The sequence below is a fragment of the Maylandia zebra genome, linkage group LG3, assembly GCF_041146795.1.
Source record: "Maylandia zebra isolate NMK-2024a linkage group LG3, Mzebra_GT3a, whole genome shotgun sequence".
Lineage (NCBI taxonomy): Eukaryota > Metazoa > Chordata > Actinopteri > Cichliformes > Cichlidae > Maylandia > Maylandia zebra.
Window position 1 is genome coordinate 31,689,907 of NC_135169.1, and position 21,525 is coordinate 31,711,431.

At 40.6% G+C, this 21,525-nt stretch overlaps 1 protein-coding gene across 1 annotated transcript in view; it reads left to right on the forward strand.

Annotated features, from left to right (window-relative positions):
• Positions 1–934: 934 nt before the first annotated feature.
• Positions 935–21,525, forward strand: part of gal3st3 (galactose-3-O-sulfotransferase 3) — a 52,898-nt gene continuing 32,307 nt past the window's right edge. The window contains exon 1 of the mRNA XM_004570673.2: positions 935–1,251. The gene's annotated coding sequence lies outside the window, so the exon portion shown is untranslated. The remainder of the gene's footprint in view (positions 1,252–21,525) is intronic.

Genomic DNA, 21,525 nt, shown 5'->3' on the forward strand with positions numbered 1-21,525 from the left:
ACCATAGAGCACTCCATCCAGACATAGAAACAAAATAGCAAGAAATGTTTAATGTCAAGGGCCTCTTGGATCAGAAATGTTGGAGGACACTTAAACGTGACAGTGGTCCCACTGCAGCAAAGATTAGTGATTTCCATGACAACTTGATTATCAAGGCTGAGATGATTGGCTTGTTACTCATGATACCAGCAGAAAGTTGAGTCATGTAAACCTGTAAAAACACAAACAAACTTGTGCCCATACCCATATTTATGGTGTTTTGGAATGTCTCCATTAGACATGCTAAAACAAAATATATGACTCAGCTCATTTTGAGAGGGTTGGATGGGAACTGTAATTCACCGAGGGGTGTGTGTGTGTGCGCGTGTGTGTGTGTCTGTGTGTGGGGGGGTATAAGTGTTGAAATAATGAAAAATAAATCTACTAAATGCTTGCATTCATTGCAATTAGTAACCTCAGTCATGCTAAACACCCCTTTGTTATGAAAATGCTGTGAATAATAGATGAGGGAGGCCCCGTTCCTGGGGTTGCCTAAGGCCCGTGAATCACTAAATGCACCCCTGTTGACTGTAGATTTACATACGAGCTCTCTGTGAAGCCCCACTTCAAATTTAAATCAGCCTGCGTGGCATCACAAAAGCTTTTCACAGTGAACGGCAAGAAGCAACTTTACAACAGAGAGCGCGGGGTTAACGGAGCGCCCGGAGCTGGAGATACAATATTCGGGGAAACGTTACATAAGTATTACAATAATTTTCTCGTCACGGTCGAACGACTTTCCGTTAGGATTGTCCATGCGCGTTAATGTGCTCGTGGCGTGTGTGAAGACCATATGTGCTTGCTGTGAGCGCGCGAGCCGCCGCACAGCGTTCTCCGCGCGTCACGAACACACGCGCAGAGAGAGAGAGAGAGGGGAGAGAGAGAGAGGCAAACGCCTCTCGTTATGTAGCACGAGGAGTCGCTCGCGAGGACCATCCTCTTGACAGACAGCAGATCTGCAGCCTCACTGACTGCTTCACCTGAACAAGCCCCAAACAGTGCCGAAGAGAGCCAAGAGTGAAGGCGAGCAGGAGGAGCGGGAGGTCCTTCAATAAACCGAACAAATAAATTTAAAATAAAATAACGGAAAAAGAAGAAAGAAGGAGGAGAGGGGACAGGAGGCAGCCGGCTGGCCGGGACACGCAGTCCGCCTGAGGGGAGAAATCACCGCTACCACCGTCACATCACATCACAGCTCCGGAGATAACAAAGGTCGGTAACGGTGTAATAGCAGCATCCCTATCCTTACATGGCGGCGTTAATCCCCGTAGTAGCGCAGCAGTGGACGTGTCTGATGTGCTGTTTAAAAGGGAAAAAGGGGGGTCGATGTGTCACAAGCGGACATTTGTAGACGATCATGTTTGTTTCTATTGTGCCAATGTTCCGTTTTTCTCTCTCTGTGATCCTCACCGCTCCTCTGTGGGGACAATTACGCACCGATAGCTGCGCCAAAAGCGGATTTATGGCCACCCCCCCGCGCTGACACGTTTTCCTCAAAAAAAAAAAAAAAAAAAAAAAAAAAAAAGGTGTTCAGAGCCAACATGTGTATCATTTGGAAATGAGCCGCGGAGTGATTTCACTCCGGCACGACCCCTCAAAGCTATCCAGGCGTGCTGGTGCTGTTGTCGATCCAGCGGCGGAGAAGAACGAAGTTCTCACATGCAAAGAGCTGAAGTGAAGCTGAGTGTTAAAAGCAATGAAGAGTGGACACGGTAACCACCGTCCGTGCTTTTCATGCCGTTTTTAACCTTTTGAAGTTTTCTTTTCTTTTTTCCCTCCCGGTTATCGCGTTCCCGCTAAACTCAGTCGCTGCTCTAACCCGTTTTTCCAGGTTAACAGATTTTTTTTTTCAACTGGTTAGATTTGCTTACATTTTACGCTCTCCAGATGTTGCAGATTTGTCCATTTTTTGAATAGATTAGATCACAGACCTGGCGGAAAAAAGGAATTAACATCGTCTTAAGTGTATACATGTGCATATAGGTGCTGATAGTATCTTCAAATAGCAACGCGAACTATGTTGATGACAAATATTTTCACATTCAGCTTTTTGTTCGAGCAAATTAATGTGCCAGTTAAGCGGGAAGCTGTGTTAAACTGTGTAATAAACTGGTGACAGGTAGCAGGTGTTGATGTTTCCTGCTCATCTCGAGTCTGATGAGTTTCTTTGTGGTTTTAGGAGGAAAATATCAGCTAGTGATTTCATGTCAGTGGACACACAGGTGCCAGTATTTTGCATCGTCATATGAAGATAACTACAACATGTATTTGCATGAACTGGACATGGAAACCTTCTTTTTCCACAGAGGTCTTTATTTTAGTCAAATCATATGGAATACTTGCAAAAAGGCAAAAACCAAAGCTGTAAATGATTTGTATATATATTTGTATATATATATTTGTATAATACCCCTTTTCTCCTCGGCCGGCTGACAGACCAGGAAAAGCACAAGCACAGTAAAACAGACCTGTTGTACTGCATACTTTGTGCATTGCCTCCATCTGGCAACAGAGCTCACTGCACTCAGCGGTGCGAACAGCGCTAGCTGCGCTGGACCATAAACCCAGCTTTAACCTGGAAAACCGGTCTGCTTGTTGACTGGTCGACATTGGGCAGATGCTTTCGTCATCCGCTGCCAGCGACGTGCAGTCAGGATTTTGGAGAACTGCACGATAGCGCGTCCTGTCCGAGCTCAGACACTGTCGGACACATTAGCCTAAAACCAGCTATACACCGAGATGGAATCGGTGTATTTATCGCGATCTTCTCTGCCAGCGCCTCAAAGCTTGTCGGGATGATTGATTTCTCCTGTTCAGTCAGATTAAGAGAGTGTCAACACCTGTGCCGGGAAATTAATTAAACTTCACGCGGAGATTAACCGCGCGGGATTATCAGTGTGAACTCCTTCGTACACCCGGAGGAGAGGAGGGCAACTGTTAATGACAGACTATTTATACCTTTATTGAATCTAGCATGATGGCAGAATGATTCCAGCTGTTGCTGGAGCCTGTTCAATATTTTCCGTAACACAGATTTGCTTCTGTTCCATTAGTTGATTAGTTTGTTGTTGGCTGAAGTTTTTTCAGTCTGCTGCATCACTTACAGAGGTTTGTATTTGCCTTGTTGGAAGGAAATGCGCATTGTTGTCACTGTTGGTTCTTGAAGTGGCTCTTTACACACACACACACACACACACACACACACACACACACACACACACACACACACACACACACACACACACAATGTACTTTGGTTACATGTTAATGGGGTACTTCATTAATCTGACATCTGACAGAAAATTATGGGCCACACTCAAAGCAAGTCAGTCCCTGCAGAAATCATTTACTTGGGTGTGGGAATAGAATAAAAAAGATTTAAAATAAACATGAAGAGTATCAGAGGAGGTGTCCCTATTTCAGCTCAGTCACTCAGTGAAATAGCTGTCACATCTAATGAATAATTCAAGTCATTTAGTAAGCTTAAAATGGGAAAAAAAACAAACATTTGCAGGCTCCAGCTTGTCAAAATAAGAATTTGCCCCCACACCATTTTTTTTATTTGGTGCTTGTTTTTGACTTTTGGTCAGACAAAACAAGACATTTTAAAGCCATCAAATACTCCAGGAAGCTAGAATGGTGTTTCCCCCCTTTTCCCCGTTAAGTAAATTAAATAACCGTGGGACTCCTTTGTAAATGTCTCACAAAACAGAAATAATTCCCACATTTTCTGGGTTTTTGTGTCTTTTTAAACGGCTTTGACAGCAGGTGGATGGACGGCCCACGTAAAATACTGAGAAATCTCATCAATCCTCATGCCGGTCCACTGCTGCTCCTTTTTGATCCGTGCGTCTACCTGCCTCCCCTCTGTCCGTCTGTCTCTCGCCTCCTCGTCTGTCTTCGGGAAGTAGGTTAGTGAGAAAGGAGGCGAGGTGACTTAATAAACCCCATCTCGCGGTAGGTCATTTACAAGCACGGACCTAAAAAGGTTCCTGACTTTCTTTCTTTCTTTTTTCTTCTCTCTGGTGTGCCCACAAGAAAGGCACAAGACCGAGTGATGAATGTGCACTCTGTTGGGAGAACAGCGATGCAGGGAATAACAATGGAGGTGAGGCGAGGTGGTGTTGATGGAGGGGGCAGGGAGGGATAGAACAGCGACACACTTATGAATAAACGCTCACACACTAACGCGCGGGCCACACCGGCCCTCTACAAAAAAACGCGAAGATAAAGTGCGCTGACTAAGATTCACTGCACGGCTGTGTTAAAGCTCATCACAAAAGTCTTTTTAGATGGAGGGTGCCCTTTAAAGGCTCTGAGAAAGGAGTTTATTTATACTGTAGCAGACTATGATATACTGCTCTGTGTCTGGCTGCTGCACAGTGTCCCTGAAAATGGTCGTTCTTAGGCCCCGAGCCAGAAAAGGAGAAGTCTTTGTTTACTGGTTCCCGGGAGGCGGAAAGAGTCAGACATGCTGGTATGTAGCATAAATTCCTCCATTTGTGTGAGATAGGAATTTCTAAAAGAAAGGGAGGAAAATAACCTGGAGAAGTAGGACGTGGAGTGTCTGCATACAGTATAATGCAGTTATTTTTTATTCAAATTTAACTCTGAGTGACAGAAATGCCTGCATGTACCCCGTCAAGCCAACAAAGATGACATTCTGGTGATGGGGAGAGGTGAAAAGGAGCCAGATGGTGATTTTAGGGTGAGTGGGGTTTTCAGAAAATGCAACAGTATCAGCAAAGCTTTGAAGGAAGGGGACAGTTAAGCATCGCAGAGCTCACACACTTGCACACACAGAGAAAAAAAAGGGGCAGAGAAAATCATACAGGAGGACAGATGGTGAGCGTTGTCTTTTTTTTCTTCTCTGTGCAGTTGGTATTGACAGGGAAGGGCTTTACGGGCACGCAGGTTTCAGGGGTGCAGGAGGATGCGGTGCTCACTCAGGTCTTCTTAATGTGCGTAAGCGGAGGTCATGACTGTGGTTTAAGACCGACTGTGAGCCTGAGTGATTAGAGCGCATGTGATTAAAAATTTACTTGTGGGCATCTCGGCTCACCGCGGAGAACTGAGGGAGTGTGTGTGCTTGCGCTGATTTAGCGATGTGTGGATGTTGGCCTGAGCGAGATTAATGCTCCATGTTAACAAACCTCTTGGTTTGACCCTGGCCAGCTGACACACACACACACACACACACACACACACACACACACACACACACACACACACACACACACACACACACACACAGACATGTATTCTCTCACGCAGACAGCATCCACTTGATCCCCTGTTAGGTTGATGCTGGCCTTGAGCAACCCTCCTTGCAGAAGCATGCATGCGCACACAGACACGCACAAACAAACATTGAAAACTGGCCAACTTTCAGCCACTTTGATGCATTAGTGCAAAGGTACATTTTCTCCTCATTGTGGCTCAGGAGCAAATAGATTTTGATGTGCAGGCATGCACCTTATTTCAGATTAGAGGCTTTACTGGATACAAAAATGGAGGGTGTAGAGTTGAAAATGCCCTCTTGTCACCCCCCCGTGGTGCCGCATATCATTGATATCCCTGGTTGTGATTGATTCCTTGGGGGAGCCTGCTAGATGAAGAAGAAGAGACATCAGTAATTTGTTGTATAATTGTTAGAGAGCAAAGACTTCACAATGAAAAATGAATGCTAGAGCGCTCTTTATTGCTTGTCACAAAACGAGACAGGCTTTTATCCCGGTTCCCTGTCATGTGTGGTTCTGGCTGCTGATGCCAGATGAAGACAGATGGGCGAGGGTTTTTGTCGGGGTTTGGGCCCGGCTCCAGGGAGCTGCCCTTGGTACGAACGCTTTCATCTACTTGTAGATGTCCGATAGCCAGATACCAGCAGACCCTGGATTAAAACGGTCTGGGCAGAAAGATTATGGGAGCAAAGTCCTGTATCTCGATGGCCCTGCTGTTCCGCACAACACGAAAATGCATTATTCATTATTAATACAGAGAGCATCTTGGTCTGGGTGCTGTTGTTATTGTCGGGCAAACTTCTACGTAGCAGAGTCCTCCCTTTTCCAAAGTCCTGACCTTGAATTTTTTTTCCATTCAGACACTCTCTGCTCTTTAGACTTTTGGAAAGTGTTTGAGTGAACCAGAGCCTGAGGTTGTTTTTTTCTCAGTACTATGAATAGCACCATGACTAATCTGACTGGGGTAATAACAACATTTAAGCTTTCTTTGTTGCGCTATTCAGTCAGAGCGTATACGGTGCAGGGGACACCATGAGGTTAACTTAGAAATATGCAGATTTTCATCAATTTACCCAAATAACACAAATATTTTAAATTTCAAAATACAGTGATGATCAGGCTTTCTTTCTGATCAAAGAGCCCTGTCCTATATTTTGACTGATATCTAATTGTGTTTATTACAGTTATCATTACAATGATTCTGTGTGAGAATATAAATGAAATCAATGTTATTATAATGACAACCATCCTCGAGTAGGAATAATTTGGGGTGGTTTCCAGTTTAACTACCCTGAGAGGCACAAACCCCTCATCTAGCAGCTGCTGATGCTCTCTCAGCTAATTGCAGTGATCACATGGTGCAACACCAATCAGCCACAACATTAAAACTTCTAATGTTGCATAGCGCTGTGTAGGTCTCCCTCATGCTACTGTAATCTCTGACTTGTCAGTGTGTTCAGTTCCTTTGGTGTCTGTTTTATTATTGTAATGAATAGTGACTGATGGTAATTGAGAGCTATCTGTTGTACGTGTTATTATCTGATAGGATTGATGAGTGCACGATGAAGCAAGAATCAAGGGTTTGTGAGGTAATCTGAGTTTAAAGTTTGTCGGCGTCATGAAGGTGGCTCTCATTTTATTTGGCTAACATCACCATGGTAACTTGTACTGAAAACGTAACCTGGTCGGGAGGTTATGTGTCTTGCTGCAAGACCCAATTTGAGTGAAGTTTAGCTGTAGGACAGATTCTCTAGAGCAGTGGTCTCCAACCTTTTTTGCGCCACAGACCGGTTTATGCCCGACAATTTTCTCGGACCGGCCTTTAAGGTGTCACAGATAAATACAACAAAATAAAACTAGTACCGGTACCGAAATAAAGAAGATTTATTCATAACACATGTGAAAAGACCCAGGAAAACCGAGTTAACGATAAAAACGATAACAAAATAACGCTGAAAACCGATAAAAACCCTGAAAACCATACATTTCACACCTGAGCCTCAACTCTCGCGGCCCAGTACCAAACGACTCACGGACCGGTACCGGACCTCGGGGACCGCTGCTTTGGTATAGAGAGGAGTTCATGGTTCACTCAATGACTGCCGAAATCATCACCCCTCCACCACCGCACTGATAGTTGTTATGAGGTTTTTGTGCTGATATGCTGTGTTTGGTTTTCTCCAAATGTGGTGCAGTGCATCATGGTCCGACATCTCCACTTTGCGCCCTTGTCCAAAGGACATTGTTCCAGAGTTTTTCTGGTTTTGTTCAAATGCAACTTTGCAAACCTAATCTGAGCTGCTGGGATTTTCTTTGAGAGAAGAGGCTTTCTCCTGCAGTTCTTCCAAACAGCTGAGCCCTGTAGAGTTTGACATGCAGCTCTTGGGCTTTTAGCAGTTTCTTTGAGCATTGCACGAATCTGACCTCAGGGTCAATTTGCTGGGTCGTCCACTCTTGCGAAAAGTCTCCATATCAGCAATCTTTCCAAGAGTGGACTTCTTGCTTTTATAGAGGTGCTCACACTTATTGATGATCAGTCAATCAAGTGCATTTGATTCACAGCACATGGCTTCTACTTACCCTCTTTATTTCTATAGAAGCAGGGCAGCAAAGAGTCCTGAGAAAACGTCCTTTTTCACATCACTGTATTCATGGCTCTCATTCAACATTCATGCCACGTGATCGCAAAGGGCAGAAGCACAACTGTGGATTATGCAGTTATAAGTTCATCCTTAATCTTGGAAACACCATTGCACCTTTAGTAACTCTTCTTGACCTTTCATTTTTTACATTGCATAACCTTAATTAGCAACAAACAAACATGGATGTAACATCTGCTCAGTAAAAATGGATGTTTTAGCATACTTTCCAAAAATAAAGTGAGGTGCTCAGGTGATTGAAAAGCAAACGACGAGCTACTAAATAGTATATTTTTTCCCAACAAACCAACACCAAACATAGCTGTAACTGGTTGAATCTACCAGGTTATGATGAAACTTCTAATTCTAATCAAGATGATCAGATTAGAGGTTTTGCCATAATCAGATTATTTCTGCCAGTGGGATGAATGTGAGCTGCTGGCACAAACTCATAACAGGCTTTACCTTTATTTTGTTTTGAAATTGATTTCTGTGGAACTTCAGCCAACCTGAAGTGAAACAAGGTTAGATACAGTGGGTTTGGGTACTCTGGCCCTTGATGGCAATTCTGATTGAAAAAGCTGGGCGGTGTACTTACATCCTGTCGTTGCCCTCCAAATAGCTCGGTTCCCATGACCTTGGATGAAACGGGAAGCTTAAAGTGCCCATAAAGCCACATAAAACAGAGCATAAGAACAATGATAATGGCCGGTGAGAGCACACTGTGGTGGCTATTAACTCCGGCAGGCCATTCGATATGTTATCTATAGAATCACTGGCTCGACTTCAGCCAGAAAACAGATACTCGAAACTGAATATCGCTTTTCCACACTAGCGAAGAGCTTCATCACAGAGAACTCCCGATGCCACGAACTAAAGAAGTATCGCAGCGTGTGTTGAGGGACTTACAATATATTTCACTTTGGCTCAGTTTGAAAAAAAAAAAGAGAGCTTCTTTTCAATAGACTGGATCCTATTACCTCTTATTCATTAGGCTACAAGGAGCAAGATGAGGCACACGGATCAATAGAGGACACCTCCGAGGGCCGAGCAGTGCTGACAAACACACGGCTATTTATTGCTGAACACTGTAATAGTTTGATGATGATAATCCATTTTCAGCTGATGTCAGTGCAAACAATTATTTTTTTCAGCGGATTTATTTCTCACTGTGTTGTGCTGTTTATTTTACCCGAGGAAACTATTTTATTGTGCAGCTTGAATTATTGAAATTCGAATATTTGTTTAAATTTCTCGTTCTTTTTGATTAAGAACCACAGGGGGAATAAAGACAGTTTTTTTCTGTTTTCTTTAGACTATTCTCGTCTTATTTTTACCACCTGCCTTGCACCTCTTTCATCCTGAAACAATATGTTTGGTCTAATAAAGAGGAGGAACTTAATGAGTGTGCTGAGCTGCCCAGGCAGGCAAGTAAAAGCCTCCGTGAAGTGCTAACGATGTTTCTTCCGGAGGCTGCCGGTGTCAGGTTAGAGGCGGGCTCTTACACACTTTGACTCCTTTTACCTGTGTGTTTGGGTTTTTAATCATGAGGTCTGCTTACCTGTGTGTGTGCATGTGCCTTATTTATTCGCAGCAGCATCTGTGCGCTGGTGTGTGCATTACGTGGAGTTACAATGCACAGGGCTGCCCGCCCCTTGGGGATTCTGGTGTGGACCCTTAATTAATCCGTTTTCTGGCCGGAGGGCCTCTGTTATTAGGCTTTTACAGAGAAGCTGGCTGAGTCCTAACAGCACGATCTCCGAGAGCACAACACTCACACAGCTGTGCTTCCAGCAATGTGAGGACAGTTCACATAATGAAATGTTTTCCATAACTTCTAACAAATACCCTTAAAGAGTGATAAATCAGTTCAAGTTTAAACAAAGTGGATTAGCAGCAAAGCGTCAGCTGCCCATCCTTTCATATGATCAGCTTGCATATGTAACATAACTTATGCTTAAACCTATGGCTGTAAAAATGTATATGGATGGACCTGCGGGCTGTCTTTCAACCTGGTGCCACCACCTTAGGTTATCACTCAACATAACATTTTGAAATCGCTGACTTTCAAGTTAGTTCATAATTAGAGATGGCACGATACCACTTTTTTTATGTCTGATACCGATATCATAAATTTGGATATCGGCCGATACCGATATGAATCCGATATAGTGTGTTTTTTAATTAAAACTGTTTTTTTAATATCTTGCTGCATTTTGTATAAGTTCAAATTCAAGTTTAAAAAAACAAACAAACACTAAAGCTATTCTGTTATACCTGTATGCAAAAATATACTGCACCCAAAATATTTCATAGTTCAGCAATACCGATCAATCTAATGAACTTAAACCTGCTCCATCCTTCTTATTCTGGTATTTTAAAGAGTAAGCAACCTAATTAATAGGGCTGCAAGCTCCCAGCCAAAAAAAAAAAAAAAAAATAGGGAACCATCAGCCACCAGCACAGATGGTACCTTCACAAAGGAAAAAGTACTATAGCTTACTAGGGTATATTAGACTTAACAGTTACTATATACAGTAATGGACTTCTATACTTTTTACATCAGATTAAAATTTGGGTGTAAGATTCAGATAATTATTTATTAAAAGCTAGACATTTTAAATGAGAATAAGAAAGAAAAGTATGTCTTTGTGCCCTCTTTCCCTGTTCATGCCCTATCGGCCCCCCTGGCTAAACTTTGCTAGATCCGCCCCTGCACAGTTACCAGCGTCAGCTACGCAGAAAATGATCCTGGTGTAGAAAGTAATATTAAATAAATTCTAACAACAGCTTATCAAGCTTAAACGTGCACTGAAAAAAAGGCCATGTTGGATTTACTTGATTCAATAGTGGACATTGGTTGCACACAAATGTTTTGCTTTGGCAGAAACTTAAACAACTGAGTTAAATCAACACAACTTTTTCATATTCAGTAAACCTGTGCATTTTGTGTTCATAAAACGCGATTGAAACATGTTCAGATGAAGTAAATTGAGCTCTTGGAATATTTTAATCCTTCACAATTTTGTCATTTTATTTCAACACTATTCAATAACTTTTACCCCAGTACTACTTGGTCACTTAAATACTACATGCTGTCTTCATATTACATAATGTTCAACAAAGTCTAGATCCTGGTTACCATAAAAATTCAATGGGTCTTCAACAACTACCATCCTTCTATCTTTATCCTGGTTGCAGGAGGGCTGGGAAATAACCCTGAAGTGATAGGTTACAAGGCAGGGTACACCCTGGATAGCTGACCAGTCTATCACATAGAAACAAACAACCATTTACACTCACAGGTAATTTAGAATCACCAGTTAACCCTAACTCTAATAACTGCATGACTTTAAACCAGAATACCCAGAGAGAAACCTGCAAACTAGCCAGAATGTGGATTTGAACACAGGACCTTCTTACTGTGAAGCAACAGCACTAACCACCATGCCAACAATCTAGGAAATGTGATTTCCTGTATTTGATGCAGAATTGTTTTGTTTTTGTAATAATACACAATAAATAGCAGCATGCACGTGGTGTGTGTGTGCGTGTAGTTGTCTGCCTCTTATAACTCCAGTGATTTTCCTGCAGTTTGAAATCTTGTGCGATCTTGTGAATTTCATGAGTTCAGCAACTAACCGCTCTTACTAGATTGTATCAGGTCGTCTCAATAAGAACAAATTAAGTTGTTGAATTTCGTACAGATTCTTCATGATTTAATTAAGTTCATAGAAACATGAAATTATTGTGTTCAAATTACAAGTTAGACTTTTTTAATGTAACAACCACTCAATTTACTTTTTTTGGTATACTAAAAAAAGTAGAGGTGGCTGCTCGACTTGACTGAGATGGATGCCTTCCTGAAACCACGATCTAAAGAGCGCGAGTCTGAAACCCGTGCAGTGTCGCGGGATTTAACATTGATATAATATTGACTTACTTCACTTGAACATGATATGAACAATTTAATCTAGCCTCTCTGCATATCATGTAGTTTCTACACTATGTAGTTACACTTAACTTTAAAGCATGAGGCAATTGTGTTAAATACACGCAAGATGCTTACGTAAATCCAAGAGCTGGCCAATCCCTTTTTTTCAGTGTGCTGCTGTTGTTCAGCTGCTGGTTTTCTCTTTCTGGCGCGAAGTGGGCCAAAAACAAACAAGAGAGACAGACTCGCGACAGAAAAGCCGATCAGCTGATCATTGATCAGTTTCATGATTGAAGTAGCAGCAGGAGAGGGAGAGAGAGAGAAGAGGCAGTCGCTCCATATATCGGTTGTTAAGCTTAACACGGGAATGCTTTACAAACATTCAGAGATGTGCTTACACACCTGCTTTACTTCTCTGGGATAACTTTGTCGGAGATGAAATGACAGTTTGGTAGTGAGGCCACAAATGCTGAACCAGACAGCAGGTCTCACACGCCACAGCCGCTCTATCACGTGATGCATACTGCTCCGACGCGCTAGGGTTATGAGCCGAGTTACGCCATGTCGCAAGTTTTGTGAGGTGCTGTCGTGATATTTAATGGATCGGATTACATTTTTTATTTCTCTCCGATATCCGATCCAGTAATTTAGATCAGTATCTATGAGGCGCCTTGAGGCGACTTTTATTGTGATTTGGCGCTATATAAATAAAATTGAATTGAATTGAGTATCGGACCGATACTTAATATCGGATCGGTCCATCTCTATTCATAATACCATATTTCAGTTAGCCCGATGACTGTTTACATGCTGAGTGATTTTTTTGATGACAGACTGCATATGTTGTGTTACTGGATCTCATCTTACCCAGTTTGTATAATAAGGAATTAACAAACAAAAATCACACTTGATGTTTGTCTTCTTTGACTTCTAAAACTCAACCTTTCCTCAAAAGTTAAGCTTTAGTCCTGCTTCAACTCTTTCCCCCATAAAGATAAGAAGATAAGAAGATCTGGCGACCTTTACACCTCAGTATATATCAATAATAGACGTCTAACTATTCGATCCGATCACCAACAGAAAAGTTTATTCATTTTTTCCGAGGGTAGCTGCTCAGGCTCTCTAACTTCTGTGGCACACCTGCTCATTTTATTTTGCAAGCAGGTTTCAATATGACCAAAGACAGCCTGAGTGTTTGCAGGCTGTCAGTCTGGGGCCACCCCCTACACCTGTGTTCTCACAAACAGTTCAAGTTAGAAAAACGAAAACTTTCCTTTAAGCGTCGCCATCAGCTGCACACCCCATATTTTACCACCTTGCCCCACTGAAAATATCAGCACTACATTACTGTGACACTATGTGATACACATACACTCAAAAAAATGAAACGTTGGCTTTAATTAAAATTATTTTGTCAACAGGTTCCATGAAATTGCATTATGTTAGTTTAAAGCAAAAATCTTTAGTTCATCTAATTAAAAAAAAACTACTTAAGATTAACAAGACATATTTAAGACTAACTAAATCAAGTTATGTTGTATGAACATAGATGATATATTTACAGGTTAGATAGTTTAGATTAGTTACTTCAACACATTTCTTATTTGTGGCAGTAAAATGTTAAATTTAAGTTAGATTAATTCAAATATTATATTTTCAGCCACCTTGTGCTTTACTAATTAGTTTTACATAAATCTATTTTGTCAACAGGTTTCACACAAATGAATTAAGTACATCCAACTTATTTTTTAAAATTTCTTTTATTGCCAACACATTCAGTGAGCATTTGTGTAAAACCGGTCCGAAACAAAACACGACAGCTCATTAGGGTTAGTAATTAACAGTATGTAGACAGATGCAACATCAAGACTTTAAATTAAATGTCTGTATCTGCCAGAAATAGAAGAAAAAACAAACAAACATTGAAGACCACATAACACATTGATAAGATGACACTTGAGTTATGCACATGTGATGCTAGTAAGGTCTGTGGAGTGTTTTTTCTTTTAGTGTCTAAAATGGATAGCAAAGTTGCTATTTGCAATGATTGCTTAGGGTCAGTCCAGTAACACAACGCCAATGAAGTGCTTTCCTTTAACAATGCAAAGTGAAGTGTCCACCTCAACAGCCTCAATTTTAAAAAAAATTAATGTAATAATAATAATAATAATAATAATAATAATAATAATAATAATAATAATAATAATAATAATTATAAATAGTCCACTGATATTAGCAATCAAAGAAATTATATCACTATCCCAAATAAAACTTTAATAAAACATGCCAACATTATGGTCTAACAATAAAACAGCTTGTCAGCGTTCAGTTTTTTTGCAACAGCACAGCAGTAACCATTTAACACTTGCCACTGTCAACATTTATTTTACCAGTGTTTGGGCAAAAAAACTCGAGTTGTAAACATTTTAACATGGAAACAATTGTTTGTCTTTAAAAGTCCGCAAAATATACATTCATCCTGCATTCCTAACTTACCCTTATTCTTAGTATGTATTGCAATTACCTTTACAATGCACACAATGTAACACAAACTGAATATGAACATATTTCCACCTCATAACAATATGCCTTGAACGCTAATATACACACCACCCTTCAACATTTCTGGTGCAGTATCATCTCTCAATTAAATCTTTTAAATCTCAATACTTTTGATTGTCTCTTACTGACCCCCCACAAGAGTAAAATCTCTCAAATTGTAGTAGTTTACAAACTTTTCAAAATGTTCTAAATTTCTCTTAAATGTAATTTTCCCTTTATCTGTCATTTACAAATTACCATTTTATTGCCATTCAGCCTCCGAAAAACTTCTGTCCATCTGACAGAACATTCATCATCCAAATTAAGGGTTGGCTTATTCATTCAGTTTATTCTTGAGCAACTGTACCTTGGTCAAGAGTCTGCTGACGTACAGATGAAGGAAGAGCTTCTGAAGTACTTCAAAGAAAGCTTTCAGTCTTGAGGTTAACTGAGATTCAGTGCATATATCCCACCCATTAAGAGTGCACATGCAGAGGCCAGGTCTTCCAGGTCATGCAGGACACATGGTAGATGGTTATACCCACATCGGCTGGAGGAGTGCTGGAATCAGCTCTTTCGATGGTAAAGATAGCATGGGTAATTTGTTCCAGCTCCCTCTGAACAGCTGTAGCTTAGACACAAAAACATAGAAAAATGGCGTCCAGTTTTTTAAAAAAAAAAGAAAAAAGAAAAAAAAAAGGGCCAAAGCTACCCTTTAATGAAGTAAACACAATATTAGGAACATGCACCCCAGTGCGCCACTATTTTAGACTACAGATTCAACAATAAATATACATAGTTTGGGTATACAAGAAGATTCCCCAAAACATTTAAACAGGTTCCATGCAAATTACAACAACAACAACATTAGAACATGCAACAACATTAGTTATTCAAAATTTGGTTTAATACAGATAAAAAACTAAACTAAAATTACCAACCAATTATTCTTTGAAGAGGATGCTTGGGTCTTCATTCAGGTAAAAAGGTAGTGCCCTGAGGACACACTCCCTCCCCTTTTCAATAGTTTCCTTCTGTAGAGAGTGGCAGGGATACAGGAAGAGAAAAGAGAAGTACTTTAGGATGACACAAACTCACATTATACGCAAAATGAATGACATATCCACTGCACAGATAGTAAGCATGGCACAGGAAGACTGTAAATAGAGGTGTGAAAGCAGTAAAATGGATATGCACACATGCATGCCTGCGAACACAAACTGTGCGCCTATAAGTAAAACAATGTGTGTTTGAACAGTTACACCTTACTGAGCTATCAGTTTGTATTTGTTTATAGTTATTTCTATAGATTAAAACAAAAACACTTGTCACCAAGTGTTTTTGTTTTAATCTATTAATGTCTACATACATACATAACAGGTCTCATATAGTTAAAAAAGAAGTTGACCAGCTGCAGGCTCAGCAGCACTTTCAGATAAGAAGAATATGAAAAATTGTTTGGTTCTTAAGGTTGACTGATCTTAATACCTTTAACCAGCTGGTTTGCCAACATCCAACTTTATTTTTCATTATTTTTTTATCCTTCTGTAAATATTGAAGAGTTATCATGTCACTGCATTATGATTAGATTTGAATATATATATATATTTTTAAATTCAGATGAATCACAAAAACAGCTGTTTTTTTTTACAGATGTGTGCTCCTCACAGCGCAGCCACTACAAACGGGATTTATAGAATATGATTCTGGACATAAAACAGAACATAAAGCATTTAAAATGAGCTCAGTCTTTAACATTTGCAGCAGTAAAATTAATCGAGAAAGCATTTTTCTGCAGAATAATAATTTTTACTTTGGTTATTTTATGAACACAATTTTTCAGAAATCCAGTTTTATGTGTACTGAGGTGGGTTTATTGTTTAGCAGAGTCGGGGTGTTTGGTTGAGATGCTCGAGCGATGTGTGAAATCTGATTACGGTCTTACACAGCTTCTCTCAGCGGCGGGAGGGCGATCTCTGTTACTGCCGCCTCGCCTGTCCCGTCTGGCCTCCCTCCTCCTGATATTCCTCTTCCTCTCTGTGGGACTCTGTCTGCATCACTACTCTGTATAATGGCAGTGTCTGGCCCAGCGGTTAGAGCCTCACATGTTTTTTTTTTTCTTGCAAGAGCTGATGCAATCTGTTCAGGTGCTGTAGAAATAAAACTTCAAAGAAAAAGGTGAAAGTTTTTTTATGTTCGTGTGGATATTGTTTTTTCACTGGAGCAACAATTTGAAGGAAAAGAATCTAATTCAGGTGTCAGTACCTCAAATATTACAGGGGTCTTTTGAGGCTAATACTTATGCACTGATGCTACGCAGTGGCACAGGGAGGACAGAAAGTACACAACAACGAGGACATACATTTTGGTTTTAAATATGAAAGAAGCATATTTTAAGAATTGTCACTTGTGTTTGATGCGCTTTGATCTTATTTGGCAGTTGTAGCAAATTTTAGAAAAAAGCTATGCTAGCTAATTATGGCTTCGATCATAGCAACCGTTTGGCAACCACCGACTGATTGTAAGTGCTTGCTGGAGGTTTGTTGGAAAAATTGGTGTGGCTTTGGTCCAAACAGATGCAAAGCCTTGGTCACCTGAAGCTTATGTGAAAGACGCCAACTTGTCTGCAGAGAAGAGATAATGCAAGTTAGACCCCTTGAATTAAAGCTGAAAGTCCGCTCTTTAATCACATATTGATTGCTTGATTTAAAACCCACTGTGGTGGTGTACAAACAAAATTACAGAATACATTATTGCCCAAATACCAATAACACCAAGTCCAAATCCTACGACACGGCTCGCCTTATCAAGGTGGAATCACACAGAGCTTGTCCTCAATTTTTAAAGTTGCAATCCTACCAATTCTTGTAAACGCTGTCTCCCAGTGCAAATTTGTGACGATTCACATTTGCGTTTGAATTTTGGCCGTAACTGTGCTCCCCTGAAACTTAAATTTGCATTTGGTGTGAACAGACCATTGCAGCTACTGTACATGTGAGCTACTTCAACAGGAAAGGAAAACCCAAAGCACAACCCTGAGAATAATGGAACAGGAAAGTACTGACATTTTTTATCTAATCATTCATGACCTGAACAGCATGAGTTTATTAGGCCCTGACTGTACTGCTATTGTTTCCCTCTTCCTTCGTTTCGCTGAAAGTGGGAAGACAGACCAAGCGTTCATCTCACGAGATAGCTCCTCTGCTTTCCCGTGAAACTGGGAGGACAAAGTCAAACCACAAGGACTTTGTTCGACTCGTACTTTTATCCTCCTCCATCAGCCCTGCAACTTGCCTTTGTCTTTTCAATGACTTTGTGTTTGCATATTTTCTCTCCGCTCAACACTTTTTCTCCATTTGGATCTCATCTGTGTGATCATCTGCATGCTGAATATCTCGGCTTTTTCTCCTGTTTTGTTTCTGCCATCGTTGCCTTTATGTTCGCCTGTGGCGATGCACTAATAAAAAGACTCACCTCGGCACGGTATGACAAAGGACACTTGCATTTCTATATCAGTATTAGCTAAGAAGCCTGGGTCAGTTGTTCTTCCCCCTCTGTTCAAAAAAAATAAGAAGGGGTTGTTTTTTTTATTATGTTGCCTCGCTTGTTTCCCCCCCTCTACGGTACATTCTTGCTTCTCTCCACACCAAAGTTTTGCCGCAGGCGGCGTGCCATCTGCTTTTGACATTTTCAGAATAAGGAAAGCTTGTGGGAACAGCCTGTTTATTGTTCCATTGTGGTTAATTATTCAAACAGCAGCTCTCGGTTCAGAGCGGCCGGTTATCTGCAGGCACTGCCCCGTGCGAAGCTGGACTGACACTCTGTGCAGAATTCAAAATTTGGAATTCATCATTCCGATGCTGCTTTACTCCAGTCTGGAGGTGACAGTTGGAGCTGAGAGTAGAATAAGACTCCCTATTGTTGGTCCGGCAATTAGTCAGAAGTGCAGAAATAAGAGTGTAAATGACAACAATAGGTCATCAGTCAAAATCACAGCAGAGCACCTCCGTGGCACGCTGCCCATTATGGGCACATGTTATGATCCAGCAGCAAGTGATCTGAAATGAGTTATTGCACTTTTTGCAATTTTTCACATCAAAGTTTGTTTGTTTATCATTGTCGGGCAGGGTTTGCTTCATATGCAAAAACTGTGATGTGAAAGTCTTACGAGGCTCCAGAAGGAACTATTAAATTGGGTGGGTTAATTTGTATAACCAAATGCAGGACGCAGGGCACAGGAATGAAACATTAATGACTTTTTTAATGGCGATAACTTATAAACTACAAAGTCGAGCGATAAACAGAGGGAAAAATCAACGAATACAAAAACTTCAGCACAAGGAATCCAGAGTAAGAAAAAACAAAGAGTACTAATATAGGGTATACTCCTCTATGAGGACACCATGCAGATTACAACATAAAGGAAGACGGAGACAATATATATGTGACCTATAAGGGTGAGAGTTAACAGGTGGGGAGTTAACACAGCTAAAGACAATAAAAAGAAGTCTGCAAAAGTTAAAATTCAATTTAAGAAGATAAAGGAGCTTATACAAAGCATCAGAAGAATATTAAAGAATTTTAAAAAACAATACTTAACAAAGACAAATGCTACATTTCAAAGGATATAATAGTAAATCATATTTTAATGTAAATCTATCCATCGATCCATTTTCTTCATTTCTGTTTCTGGTTGAGGGGTTGGGTTGGTGGAGCCTATCCCAGCTGTCATAGGGCAAGAGGCAATGCACAGGATGTCTCAGTGCTAACCACAGAGCTCCTTTGACACAGAGTGACACACAACCATTCGCACTCACATTCACACCCATGAGCATTTTAGATTCCCCTGTTAGTCGAACCATACTAGGCGCATGTACTTGGACTGCTGGAGTAAGCTGGAGTTTCTGTAGAGGACCCACGCAGATCAAATGTAAGTAATTTCTCAAAACCAAAAAAGGATTAGATTTCCAGAACGTAAAAATCCTGGGTCTGAGAACACTCAGTTTGAAAGTAAGCAGGTGAAGTGGTTTACCTGTGTAACCTGCTCCTTATCTCTGCTTCAGGGTAGTGGCTCCAAGCAGAAGTAGCTTGTATCACACAGACAGGGCGGTGTTGAGTTAACTTGTGTGTCAGGCAGATGTCAGACTTCGACGACAGAATGTGTGGTATAAAAAATTTTCTGCTCTGCTAATTTTGATCCTTTACGATAATGTTGAATGTGAACCACCTTTAGTCATTTGGAAAAAAGGAATTAAATATATTTATACTTTCCTAAGCAATATGATGCCTCATAGAGTTGGAAGAACTCCATAGAAGACTTTCTATCCTGTTTACATCTATCCTGTTTACATCTATCCTGTCAGTGCGCCCCAGGGTGGCTGAGGCTACAATGTAGCTTGCCATCACCAGTGTGTGAATGTGTGTGTGAATGGGTGGATGACTGCATGTGTAAAGCGCTTTGGGGTCCTTAGGGACTAGTAAACCACTATACAAATAAAGGCCATTTACCATTTAGACCTCTATTACATTATTATGCACACATCAGTTATCTCTACTGTACTCCTAGTTTGAATCAAGTTTCTAAAAATGTGTTAAATATAAAATGTGACTCAATGTATTTTCATCAATAAAACATCAGTAAAGTGTAAATAAAAACAGAATGCACTGATGTGCAAATCTCACAGCAGAACACAGAAAACACGTCAAATGTTTGAACTTAGACATTTTTCCATTTCACACAAAATATGAGCTGATTTCTGACGGCAGCAACAGGTCAAGAAAGTTCAAAGAAACTTAAACAGCTGGAGGAACGTTTTGCAACTAATCAGCAACAGTTCAGTAACATGACTTCCTTTTTAAGACGCTCTGTTCATACTCTCTTTTTTTGCAATTTGCACCCCCCCCCCCCCCCCCCCCCACACACACACACACACACACAAAAAGAAGAAAAACGAGCAAACAAAAAAAACGCTATCTACAGATTGTGGAACAATTTGAAATCACTGTCTGCAGGTTAAAGCTCTATCATGTAGAGAGACGTCATACGGGCAGATGATCCAGAGACACTTGTGTCTTTTCTGAGCAAAAAATCCTTTAAAATGTATGGAAACAAAGTGCAAAACTGCTCAGTGGTCAGACCAATCAAAATTTTAAATGCGTTTGGGAAAAAATGGATTCAGTGTCATCCAGACTCTTTTTTACAAAAAGAGGAGGGGGATGCTACGCAGTGGTAAATGTGTTGCTGCCATCACATTCAAAATTAGCTAAAGGTTTTCCTTAGGTGGTGCGTTTTCTCAGTTTATTGTGTTTCATATGTTCGGTGGTGAACAAAAGAGATTTGCAAATCATTGTTTTCTGTTTTTTTAATTTACACTTTTACACAGCGTCCAAACTATTATAGAAAATGGGTTGTAAACGACTGTGTAGCACATGCAATGAAGCATTATAATTCCAGTGCTGATGGCAGTTTTTTTCTTTAAGTACTTTTTTTTAAAAACAGAGCTGTCTGTACTAGACTCATTGTTAGCTTCGTAACCATAGTAATCATTATATTTGCTACAGTTACTGTGATGATTTGACATTTAGTCCAGATCTGTCAGGATACCTGCTGCCTCTCATTCTAGCATGCATGTCAAAAAATGTGCATTAGGCGGGGTTTCGCATAAGTGCCAGATTACATATGAGCCACAGATGTAGTTTTTACCACTTTTATATGAAAAATAACATGTTGTTGAATGTCTCTCATTCTGTCTTTGCCTTGGATTAACCTTCCTCATCAGTCCTTGGTGATGAGCTTCTGTTTGCCAGGTTTTATCAGAACTGGACATCCTTTCTGTCCGTTCCTCTCACTAATTATTCCACAAGTAATCCCGCAACACTGACGGTAATATCATGGTTTATTTGCTTTTTAATTTCTCAATTATCACCGCAGACACAACCAAAATTAACCAGAGACCTCTTTTCTATCAGTATGATAAACTGTGCGATCCGCCTTCTTCACAAATAATCAACAAGCTAGACACCCAATTAAGGCCGTTTGACCTGGTTATAATTGGGTATGAATAAGGATGGCGCCTTCTCCGACGTCTTTTAATTGCATGCAGGGATTTTCACTACAATAACAACGTAATGT